Raw genomic sequence first — 13205 nt, forward strand, 5'->3', positions numbered from 1 at the left:
AGCATTGCTGTGCCAGCAGGACTATTCCAGTAACCCCAAATAGCAGACTTCTCCTTTCCACCTTCCCTAATGCCTTGTGCTAGTGGAGGGGCAGGAGAACTGCAGTGGAAGAAAGCTGGGTTTGACAGTTCACAGCACTTCAGGTTGGTTGGTTTGTTTTCCAATAGCTTACTGCTACCAAGATTTTCTCTCACTCATTATGTGCATGAAGTGAGTGGACAAGAGAGATATGCTCATCACAGACACTCAGGGACAGAGGCTGATGGAGGCTACATTTTGGTACACACTTCCATGATTGCAGACACAAAGAAAAAAGAACATGGTGAATCATGTCCTGACTCTTGAAACTTCTACCCAGATTCTGAGGTGATAGCAGTGGTATCATGCCACTTAGTTTTGTAATTCTCTGTGTTTTTTCCCCTAAGGGATTACTAAGCATCCCAGACACAATATCTTTCACATTTCAAGAGAAATATTATCAAATACATCTGGTTTTTTTTGTGACTCAGCCCCGTAAAACAGCATCAGCCAGAATTTACATGTTCAACTCTCCCAACTCTTAGAAATGGGAGAGAGATAGTACATTTTCTCCATACATTTTCAATTTTGACTTTTGAATCCTAGAAAGTTTAGATCTGGAAGGATCCTTAGAGGTCTTTGATCTTCTCACTTGGTAAGTATAGAAACTGGAGCTCAGCAAGAAAGACTGTTGAGGAGTGTGGGAGTCAACAGTGGAGCCTTTATGCCATAGATCATGTGATGCTTTTCCCAGCGCTCATTCTAAAACATTTGTTATCCATGCTCAGCGCTATTGGCAGATGTGGTTATAAAATGCATACTACTTACTGCATAAACATAAGAAGTAACTGAGATCAGTAGGGTAAGCCACAATTGTAGAGAGCTACCCATGGGACCTGTTTTTTCAGTTTTTTTGGCAAGGTCAAGATAAGTAACTAAAGAACAAAAGGACATCAGACAACTGAGTGGGAAGATTACCATTAAATGTGGAACAAAAATCAGAAAAAAAAAAAAAAGCCAAGGGAAAGAGCAAGCTAAAAAATTCCACAGGGACACTGGGATCTGTTCTTTTGACTGTGCGTGCCAATGAGAGCCACGCACAACAGTATTTTGCCATGTGCACACATGCAGCCTAATTGGAACATTGTCATTGAGCTGAATGACACATGGTAGCATACTTTGCATGTTTATGAGCTATTGTTAATGCTGCCAACTTGATTATAAAGGAGCTTTGTTCCAAAGGCTTTGTTAATTGAAGCAACACTGTAATGTTACAGATGGCTTATAAAAGATGCCGATGAAATTGGAAAGTTAGTTTCGAGACGCCTGGTTCATCACCCACCAAGCTCTCCAAATCCCACAGCTGGGGTCCTTTAACTCTGACTGTGAGGTGAGCATTGTCCTAATGTCTGGGGCCAAAATCCATTCACTTTTTTTGTGTATTTATCCATTCATTTTTCCATCCATTTATTCAACAAGTACACCTACTTATGTTGGAAACTCAGCTGCATCCACCAACAGGGAGGATAGTCTGACACTGGCTTGTTAATAAGTTTGACCAGACCCCTTCTATGTAATCTATCTGTTACCAATATATTGATATCTTGATTCCAGTCTACCCACGTACTTGTTTCTAAGTTTATCAGCTTAGTGTTCACACATATGTGATGACACTTCCTCAATGTTCAATGCCTTTAGATATTACAGTTAAAAATTAAATACATAATGAAGTAAATATAGATTTCCATTCACTATTTTTTATTTCATTGATATTTCCAAAGGTATAAGAAAAATATAACAAAAGAAAAAGGTAGCAGAAGCTTATAATATCCTTCAAGTTTTAGTAAATATTTGGCTATTGTCATCTGTTGTCAATGCAAACAAATATATATTTATTCTGTTGTTATGTAATGCCATCACCTTGGCTTTTAATGTAGGTTGCAAGAAACCACTTTGGCATTTTAGATAAAGCCTTTATAGATAATCTTACTAAAATATTTTATTTAAAAATTTCATACTATGAAAAATTATATTTTCTAAGTAGCATATATGCTTTTTCTTTTTGATAATGAGATTTATGTATTGGATAATGTTTCCTTTTTTGCCTTGGCCGCCTGGAAACAGATTCAGATGTGATACTATGCTTATTCATAGAAACATATCAACCCTTCAGTTTTATATGTTTATTTATTTCATTTTTACTTTGTACTGAATTTTTTATTTGTATTTAGTAAACAAATTTCACAAATAGGCTTTTTTCCCTAAGCCATCTTAAACTCTAGCTAAAACTGAAAATAAATTAAAATGTATAAGGATCATAAAATAAACATGTGTTTACATATTTTAAATTGTCTAATAAACTTTGGATTTCAGTCATGATAAAATAGTTTTTATTATACTGAAGACAAATATAACTATTAAAATATGTATTTCTTTTTCACATCTTTATTGGAGTATAATTGCTTTACATTGTTGTGTTAAAATATGTATATTTTATGTTTATATATAAAACAAGTATTCGAAGGCATTTAAGAACAAATAATATAGGCATGATCTGAGGGCAATGAACCCCGAAAGAATAAATGCACAAGTATTCAGCTTCAAATTCACCTGCCAGTTCCCCCGGAAAGATTTTCTCATTTGCACTGTAGGGCAGCTAGGGGTGGGTGGTGCGGCGCCTGAGCAGAAAGCAGCAGTCTTACCAGGAACAGGAGCCAGAGGTTGAAGTTTGTGGCTACCAAAGTGGCAAGGATTTAAGGTAAGAAATCACAGAGAAGTGGAAACCCTACAAGTGAACTCCAACATATGATATAAATATTTCATTGGAGTTTTGGCTAACTCCAATGCTGGACATGGGCAGGACTAGAAATCCAGAAGGAAAAAATGCAGAACAGTAGTTTGGAGACTACAGACATGGTCAGAAATGTAAACAACCATGAAGTGTTGGGAACACAGAGATTGGGGCTCAAACTCCACCAAGGTGGAAGAGCCTTGATAAATACTCAGGCTTTCAGTTGAGAACCCAGAAAGGACCATGACTAGGAGATAGGACTGAGGGCTGTGTCTTCAAAGTATGAGCAAAGCTGAAATAGAGCTGACCTAACAAAGTCAAAAACCAGTCCTAGTAAGACCAAAGTGATGTGCAGGTATTCTATCTGCCTGCCTGAGGAAATCTTATTCCTCTTTGGAGAAAAATAACATTATTCAGAATGTCTAAAGTGCTTTACTCAAAATATCTGAAATCAAATTAGGAATTATAAAACATGGTAAAAGCAGAATCAAATGACCAAAACCTCAGAGAAAAATGTAGATAATTGAAACAAAGCCATAACATAGTTATCAGATGGGGACTTATAACTAGGATTACTATGTAAGAAAATAGAGGAAAAGAGAAATAATTTCACCAGTAACTTAAAATTTATGAAAAGGTCAAATGGAAATTGTAGACCTATAAGATACTAAAGTAAACTTACAAATTCAATAGATAAGATTGGTAGCAGATTAGAAGCAAAATGATGGAAGATAGTGAACTAAATGACAGATCAGTAGAAAATATCCAACCTAAGCACCAAAAGGAGAAAGAAGAAAGATAAAGAAAAGCATCTAAGAAACATATGAGACAATTTTTTTTAATATAACAAATAAATGGAATACAGAAGGAGAACTGATAAGAGAGGGAAAGAGGGAGAGGACGAGAGAGAGAGAGAGAGAGAGAGAAACAGAAGTAATAAGATTCTAGTTGTTTTTCAACACAAGTGAAAGGCATGAAACCACAGTAAGCTCTATGAACCTCAAACCAGATAAAATCAAAAAGAATATCTAATGTACATAGAAGGAAGCACAGGGTTCATAGTACATAAGCTTATTTCAACACTATGAAGCATTGCATAACACCTGGACCTGGCCATTAAAAAGCTGCAACAATATCACTAGTAAACCACCATGTCCAACAAAATCTTGTCTAGTGCGAACCGTAGGGCTGGACTTAAACTAGAACTCCAGAGCCTGTGGAGAGTATTAATCCAACCTGGCCTGTTGTCTGAGGTGTATAAAGTCAAAGGAACCTAAAAAAAAAACATATTCAGGGGTAAGGCATTCACCCGAATAGTCTGGACAGGGGCAGAAATCAGACTCACAGAAATCCATGCATGTATGGGATAGAATTTGCATGTCTCAGACTGAGTCAGCTCTTGGGAGAAACCAACAGAAGGCAGGTCCTGGAAACATTTCCCAAGGTTCAGAGGCCTAACTGCTAAGAATCTGTATGGGGTATCATGACCTAGACCACAGCAAAGCAGAAACTGAAGAGCTCATACTGGTTTAAATAATGCCCAAACGTACCTCTGAGTCCCTCCAGCTCCTTGGCCCCCTTTCAGTCTTCAAATTTGGAGCTTGCTTCAACATTATATTCACCTCTTCAGATCTCAGTCTCTCTCTCCCTACCTTTACTTCAATTTTTGCATGCATAATTATCTTGTTAACTGGTTTCTGTTTTCCTAGTCTTTGCACTTAGAATTTGCCTCATGTTGAAACTTTGACCAATTTCCTGCTGCTACCAGCCACGTCACTGCCTCAGCCTCATACCTGTATCCAACTTGGCCTAAATGTAATCAATAGTCTTGGATTTCAGACTCTATGAACTCTCTGGACCCATCAATTTCCATAATTTACAAGGACATTGAACTTACAACCATGGCCTGCTTTCTCAGAGGCTCTCTCTGTTCTTTTCAACCATCATCTTCATTTTGAAGCTGGAGTACTCTGAGAAAATCACGAATTAATCATCTTTTTTTCAGAGGCAGAAGAATATCCAAAGTGAATAATGATGAGAGACCAGAACAGTAACAGCAACAGCAGCAGTAACAGCAGTAGTGGCAGTAATGTTCAGTGAGGCCTGGCAGCTTCTTCCTTATGAGCTGTTTCTAGGGTTGCAGATTAAAGAGTTTACCAAAGCCAAGTCATTAATAGGTTCTGTGGTGCTAATCCATATTTTATAGTTCTTTCAGAAGAGTTTCCTGTCTCCAGGAACACAGAGCAAGGCTCCATCTCAACCTGTTTGGTAGGTGGTTTTATCATTGTCTGGGTAAAATATCGAATTTGAAAATTGTTTACCCAACTTTGTACTTCATTTGTTCTTTCCTCTCTTTTGAATGTATTTATTTCTCTCAGCAACGATTGAAAAACCTTTATGTAATTCATTTACATAAGCTTCCTGGGACTATTGTTGAAACAGGAATTTTTCCTGTTTCACAAACAAATGGGTAAGATCTCATTCCAAAACACATAACTGAGAAGTAGTAGCATGTTGAAGAGGTGAAAACAATTCATTTGGAATCATAAGACCTTATGTTTGAGAATTAAATTTGTCTTTTACTTTTGTATAGGAGGAAGTGCTGAGAGAACTCCAATCCTGAGAAGAGTTTGATAATACTTGTTTAATTGAATAAATACAAATAACTTATGCAGTACTATTGGGGAGGGTGGTGGAACAAGGGAAAGGAGGGCATGGGTTCTAACTCCAATTCTACCTTAAATTTGTTGCATGACTTTGAATAGTGCATTTAACCTCTATAGGCTTCAGTGTTTTTTCTTGTGAAATGAGAAAGCTGACTGAGTTAAAAGTTAACATTTATTAGACACTTACTACATGTCAGTTATTATTCTAAGCCCTTTATATTGAAATTATTTAAAATAACCCTAAGAGGAATGCAGTTTTGTTGTTGCACCCATTTAACAGATGAGCACACCAAAGGACATAAAGTTTAAGCAACTTGCCCAAAGTCTAACAACTCGTAAGAAGCAGAGATAGGGGTGGGAGTGGGGGGGAGAGTTTAGATAGTCTAGCTCTCAAATCCATTCTCTTAGTTATTACCCTCTTCTGCCTCTTTATACTGTTCCCCACTATTTTAGATATTCTCTAAAGCCTTTATTCTAATTAATGTTGGATATAAGACTACTAAAACTCCTGTCAGGACTGTTCTCTATTAACTGAAGAAATTTGCCTTTTAGAGTTTCTCCAAAGGTAGTTCCAATAAAGGTGGCAAAAACACATCTGCAGAATCTGGCAATTACATATTAGTATTTAATCTCCCTATCAGCTTTTTTAAAAAATTTATTTATTTATTTATTTTTGGCTGTGCTGGGTCTTCGTTTCTGTGCGTGAGCTTTCTCTAGTTGTGGCAAGCAGGGGCCACTCTTCATCGCAGTGCACGGGCCTCTCACTGTCGCGGCCTCTCTTGTTGCGGAGCACAAGCTCCAGACACGCAGGCTCAGTAGTTGTGGCTCACGGGCACAGTTGCTCCGCGACATGTGGGATCTTCCCAGACCAGGGCTCGGACCCGTGTCCCCTGCATTGGCAGGCAGATTCTCAACCACTGCGCCCCCAGGGAAGCCCTCCCTATCAGCTTTTGAGGTCACCACAAATAAATTTTTTAAGATCAGCACATATATAAATTCAAATGTCCATTAGGAAGTGCACATACCATCTGATGCAGCTGTCTATGCTATATAGAGAACCTAATTGAATCTCTAATCAGTATAACATGTGCTGAATTTTAGTGTTGTGTTCCTATTACTTTGTGATTTGAGATTGGCACTAGATGTTTGGTAAAAAGCTTACACTTCGTTTTCTGTCTAGAAAGTCGGTGCTTGTTTTTGGTCCCAGCGTTGATGTTTCAAACCCTTCTTCAGTTCAGGTTTAACGTGAGTTTTTTTAGACTTTGCTCTTGGATTTAAACTTCAATCTCGTGAGTAGCTAAAATCTGCGCTTTTGTGAAAGTCCAGGAATTTTTGATGAGCAGGAAATAGGGAATTTCTAAATGGTTTTCCTTTTAGCACCCTTGAAAAAGCCACATGCACTCATTTACTTTTTTTCAGAAATGCCCAGATCTAGCTTCCAGAAATCATTCCCTCACATGCCTCACATGTCTGGTTGGAGTATATTTGGATGTCAAGAACCGCTTGTTTTCCTGGAGCCTCCTGCTTTGGGAGTGCTGTGTATCATCTTTGAGCCTTCCTGGGCACCTAAGCTCTTCATTTGCTGACTGCTTTTAAAACCATAAATACTCTGAAAGCCAAAGGATTCATTCAAAAATTCTGAATTTACCACCTTGAGTAGAAGCCCTTATTCTATCAGGTGACTCTCCTGTCTTTAGAATATTGAAAGAGTAATGAGAGGAAGTCTAGATAAATAGCTAAACTTTTCCTCAGTCATGAGTAGTGTTCATACACACATTATTCAAGTTCAGAAATGAAGACGGCATTGTGTTACAAATTATGGTATTTCTCGGGGAATTCGTAGATCTATTTCCCACATTCGGGGCAGTCTAGTGGGTGAAGAATACCTGGTTCTCGGAGAAAGCAGGTGGAGCTCTGATTTGCAGTGTGTGTCAATTTCATACTCATCATGGCCAACTTCAAGCTACTGATAGGAGTCACTGAACATGAGACTGTAAAGAGTTGTCTACAGTTTGCTCTTGTGAGGCACTGCGAGCTGGATCTGGCACACCCGTACTATCCCAATGAGAAGTTAAATACTGCTTTCAAATGATGCATGACAGTAATGAGTGTGAAAGAGTGGGAATCAAAATCAAAAGATGTGACTTCAAGCCTTATTCTGCCACTGATTGTGTCACCTTAAGGAAACCATTTAAACTCTCTCTCTCCTCTCCAGTGAAAAATGAGGACAAAAACAGCTTTCTTGTAGGTTCTCAGAAGGAGTTCAATAGTAGCTTGAAGTGACAGCACTGAAGATAAAGAAAATAAAGTAAAATGACTAATTAAAGATTGTCTTTGGCGGGGAGGAGAGTAGATATAGAAAGAAGATATGTTGGATGTTAACTAGACTTACGTGATCATTTTGAAACTGAATCATTATGTTGTACATCTGAAATTAATATAATGTTGTATGTCAATTATAGCTCAATTTTTTGAAATGATTAAAATTTTTATAAAAAGAAAGGAAAAGATTTGTGAACAGGAAGTTACATATGACCATGGCATTGGAAGAGTTAGCTGGCCAGAGTGTTTATAATAACAGCAGAAGAAAATTATTCACGAATGGAACAAGCTCAGACACTCCAGACCTTCTGAGATGATCAGAGCGTCACAAACATTGTCTTGGTCTATTCAAATGTACCATTGAAGGGAGAGTCCACAAGCCAAGAAAGGAAGGAGGAACTCAGAGCCAGCCTGCCACGAAATCCCTCAGATCTTTTTTACGTGTGGAAGTTGTGAAATGTTTTTGCATATATAGTTAGGGAATGAAGTGGAATAGATAGCTACAGCTCAGTTATAATTAAAGTATAATGCACAGTAAAATCACCTTGTGCAGCCAGTGATGCATTCACACCAGAAAATATTAATTCTCTTCGACTGTGTTTTCAGCCTCTTCTTTGGGCTGCAGGGAATGGTTCTTACATCATGACATGGATTTCACACACTCTTTTTGTACCAGAAGCTCTGTTTGCAAATTCTGGATGGCCCTGTATTCAATTATATAGCTCATAGAGTCTGCTGTTTCATAATGAACGCTCTATTGTTAAAATAGAGGCACATGTTTCTTTTTAATAGCACAGAGCTAATGTGCTGCCATAGATATAGGCTCCTGGGTTAAGAATTCATTTATACGCTTCTCAGATGCACTAGTACGTTAGCTCTGAAGGATAAACATCTAATGCAAAAGGATAGAGTCTCTTTTTTCCTGGAGCTCAGTTGCTAGGAATATAAGAAGGTTGAAAACCAGTTATGTAAGAGTAGAGGCACACATGAAAATTCCTGAAATGCTGTGTGTATTTCTCCTTCCTTCTACATAAGCAATAATGCAGTGGTGGAAGCATCACTGGGCTGGAAGCAGATGGCTGTGATGTTAATCTCAACTGGTTTCTAACTCCCTGTGTATTCCCAGGCAAGTCACTGACCCTCTTTGGGCCTCTTTTCTCACCTATAAAGTGAAGAAGTTGGACTACATATCAATGCGGGCCTTTCAGGTTCTGTTTTCTTCTTTCCCCACTCTGAGTTTACCGTATGACCTGTTTCATCTATAGTAAATATACTATTACTAATTCTAACTTTTCTTGAGAGAAGCATGGCGAGGCAGAAGGGTTTCTTCCTTTGAGGGTTTATTTTATTTTGTTTAGCTTGCCAAAGGAGGTGAGATGTCAGTGGCTCAAACTGATTTCTGCTTTTCTTTTGCCAGGAGCCGTTGGACACCCCATGTAAGCAACAGGTAGTCACTTTTGGAGGTTTTATTCCACCCTAGTTTTTATTGCTTCTAAGAAAAAAGAAGGAAAAGAAGCACAGTTCTGAAGTCCCAATTTTTTTTCCCTCTATTCTCTGACTTATTTAGACATTTCACCTACATATTTTTTCTTTAAATATTAAACCACTTTTTACTATTATAACAAAAGTGTATAAGGCATACCTTGGAGATACTGAGGGTTCAGTTCCAGGCCACTGCAATAAAGCCCAAGTCTCAATAAGGCAAATCACACAAATATTTTGGTTTCCCAGTGCATATAGAAGTTATGTTTACACTATAGTCTATTAAATGTGCAATAACATTATGTCTAAAAAACAATGTACGTATCTTAATTTCAAAATACTTTATTGCCAAAAATGCTAATCATCATCTGAGTCTTCAGCAAGTTATAATCTTTTTGCTGCTGGCTGTGACAATTTCTTAAGATAAGACAACAGTGAAGTTTGCCGCGTCAATTAACTCTTCTTTTCATGAACAATTTCTGTAGCATGCAATGCTATTTGATAGCATTTTACTTACAGTGGAATTTCTTTCAAAGTTGGAGTCAATCCTCTCAAACCCTGCCATTGCTTTATCACCTAAGTTTATGTAATATACTAAATCCTTTGTTGTCATTTCAACAATCGTCACAGTATCTTCACCAGGAATAATTTTCATCTCAAGAAACCACTTTCTTTGATCATCCATAAGAAACAACTCCTCATCTGTTCAAGTTTTATTAAGAGATTGCAGAAATTTAGTCACATCTTCAGGATCCATTTCTAATTCTAGTTCTCTTGCTATTTCTACCACATCTGCCATTACTTCCTTCACTGAAGTCTTCAATCTTTCAAAGTCATCCATATGGGTTAAAATCAGTTTCTTCCAAACACCTGTGAATGTTAATATTTTGAACTTTTCCCATGAATCACAGATGTTCTTAATGGCATCTAGAATGGTGACTTTTTTCCAGAAGGTTTTCCATTGATTTTTCCCAGACTGATTGGAGGAATCACTATCTATGGCAACAATAACCATACAAAGGATATTTCTTAAGTGATAAGACTTAAAAGGCTAAATTGCTCCTTGATCCATGAGGTACAGAATAGGTGTTGTGTTAACTGGTGTGAAAACAATTGAATCTCATCGTACATCTCCATCAGAGCTCTTGGATGACCAGGTGCATTGTCAGTAAGCAGTAATATTTTGAAAGGAATCTCTTTTTCTGAGCAGTAATTCTCAACAGTGGGTTTAAAATATTCAATAAACCATGTTGTAAACAGATGTGCTGTCATCCAGGCTTCGTTCTTCCATTTATAGAGCACAGGCAGAGTAGAGTTAGTATAATTCTTAATGGCCCTAGCACTTTTGGAATGGTAAATGAGCATTGGCTTCAGCTTAAAAGTCACCAACTGCATTAGCCCCTAAGAAGTGAGTCAGCCTGTCCTTTGACGCTCTGCAACCAGGCACTGAGTTCTATTCTCTAACTATGAAAGTCCTAAATGACATCTTCTTCCAGTAGAAGGCTGTTTGTTTACATTAACAATCTGTTGTTTAGTGCAGCCACTTTCACTAATGATCCTAGCTAGGTCGTCTGGATAACTTGAAGCTTATACATCAGCACTTGCTGTTTCAGCTTGTACTTTTATGTTATAGAAATGGTTTCTTTATTTTTATTTTTTACGTATTTATTTTTCTTTTTGCGGTACGCGGGCCTCTCACTGTTGTGGCCTCTCCCGTTGCGGAGCACAGGCTCCAGATGCGCAGGCCCAGCGGCCATGGCTCACGGGCCCAGCCACTCCGCGGCATGTGGGATCTTCCCGAACCAGGGCACGAACCTGTGTCCCCTGCATCGGCAGGCGGAATCTCAACCACTGCGCCACCAGGGAAGCCCAGAAATGGTTTCTTTCTTTAAACTTCATGAATGAACCTCTGATAGCTTCAAACTTTTCTTCTTTATCTTCCTTACCTCTCTCACCCTTCATAGAATTGAAGAGAGTTAGGGCTTTCTTATGGATTAGGCTTTGGCTTAAGGGAACGTTGTAGCTGGTTTGATCATCTACCTACGAAAACTTTTTCCAAATCAGCAATAAGGCTGCTTCACTTTCTTATCGTTCTTGTGCTCATTCGAGTAGCACTTCAATTTCCTTCAAGAACTTTTCCTCTGCATTCATAACCTGGCTAACTGGCACCAAGAGTCATAGCTTTCAGCCTATTCTGGCTTTCAACATGCCTTCCTCACTAAGCTTAATCATTTCTAGCTTTTGATTTAAAGTGGGAGACATGTGACTCTTCCTTTTACTTGAAATTTAGAGGCAACTGTGGGATTATTAATTGGCCTAATTTCAATATCGTTGTATTTCAGGGAATAGGGAGGCCCAAGGAGGAGAAAGATGGGGGGAATGGCCGGTAGATGGAGCAGTCAGAACACACACATTTATCGTTTAAGTTCACCGTCTTATACGGGCGCCCCAAACAATTACAATAGTAACATCAAAGATCACTGATCACAGATCACCATAACAAACACAATAACAATGAGAAGTTTGAACTATTGTGAGAATTACCAAAATGTGACACAGAGACACAAAGTGAGCAAATGCTGTTGAAAAAATGACACCAGTAGACTTGCTCCATGCCGGGCTGCCACAAACCTTCAATTGTAAAGTGCAAATAAAACAAAATGCAGCATCACTCAATGTTGAAGGACTTCAGCCCTCACCTGGAAAAGATGTTTTTGTTTTTATTCTCCCATCAGAAAAACTAAACAAAAACAAACCAGAGACAAAACAATCAAAAGCCCCTCTTACTCTTTCTAAGATCAGCCCCAACAGTTAATTTTCCAGCCAAGTTCCTACCGACAATTTATCTTAAACTAAATGGTCAGCTACTAAATGAATAGGTTAATGGAGCACTTGAAAATCATAAATTTACTTTCCTTAACAAAGAATGAGTAGAAAAGACAAAATTATTTTACTATCGTAGGGAAGCATTGTGCAAAGGACATCGTCTTTGGAATGAGAGTCCTGTGTCTGGATTTTAGATACAGCACTACAATGGGGTGTGACCTTTTTCACTTCTCTGAGTTTCATCTTCCTCATCTGTAAAACAGAAAAAAATGAAACCTAGATTGCAAGGTAAGTGAAAGGATTAGATCTAGTAAATATAATGTGTTTGGTAAACTGGCACTCATTAAATTATATTATTTACCTTTCATCTATCTGATAGATTTTTAAAAATATGCTTTCACTCTTCTTCACCCCCACCCCCACCCAAATCCTTACCCATCTAGCCAAATTGGGAGATTTTTTTGGTAAAAATTAAGAAGTAGAAAGAGGACTGAAATTTTCCACATGAATTCAGATGGGTTAAGGAGAAACCTAGGCCTCTGCTAATTTCCTTTCTTGGATATTTAGCTGAAGATAACCTCTAGGGAGATGCAAACAAGGTCTTGGCTAAAAGCATGGTGAAACAGGATCTCTAGGCTAACAAGAACCCAAAATTTAACCATGTGTTAGGAAGGTTTAGATTTCTTGTAAGGTGGGGGGAAGGAAAGTTGGGATTGAGTTTGGGAAATGGACCATTTAATTAAACTATATTTTATTATGTTACTCCCTAAGCAAAATATGAAACAAAACTGAGAAAACCACCATTACAGTTTGTAAAGTTTGTAAAGCCTTCACATTAATTATCTTATTTGATCCTCTAAAAATCCTGGGATACAGATAGATGAGAAGTTCACTTTACATGTCTTATTTACCTGGGAAGAAAAGAGAATATGTCATCTTTCCAAGCCTTTGAACAAGTAAGCAGAAGGACTTTCCTTAGATGCACACCTCCAAACATCCTATTTATTTTTCAAACACAATATAATGACAAATAAAACAACAATGAAAAGTTTGAACTATTGTGAGAATTACCAAAATGTGATACAGAGACACAAATCATA

This window comes from Grampus griseus (assembly GCF_964374135.1).
Source record: "Grampus griseus genome assembly, chromosome: 5".
NCBI classification, from domain to species: Eukaryota; Metazoa; Chordata; class Mammalia; order Artiodactyla; family Delphinidae; genus Grampus; species Grampus griseus.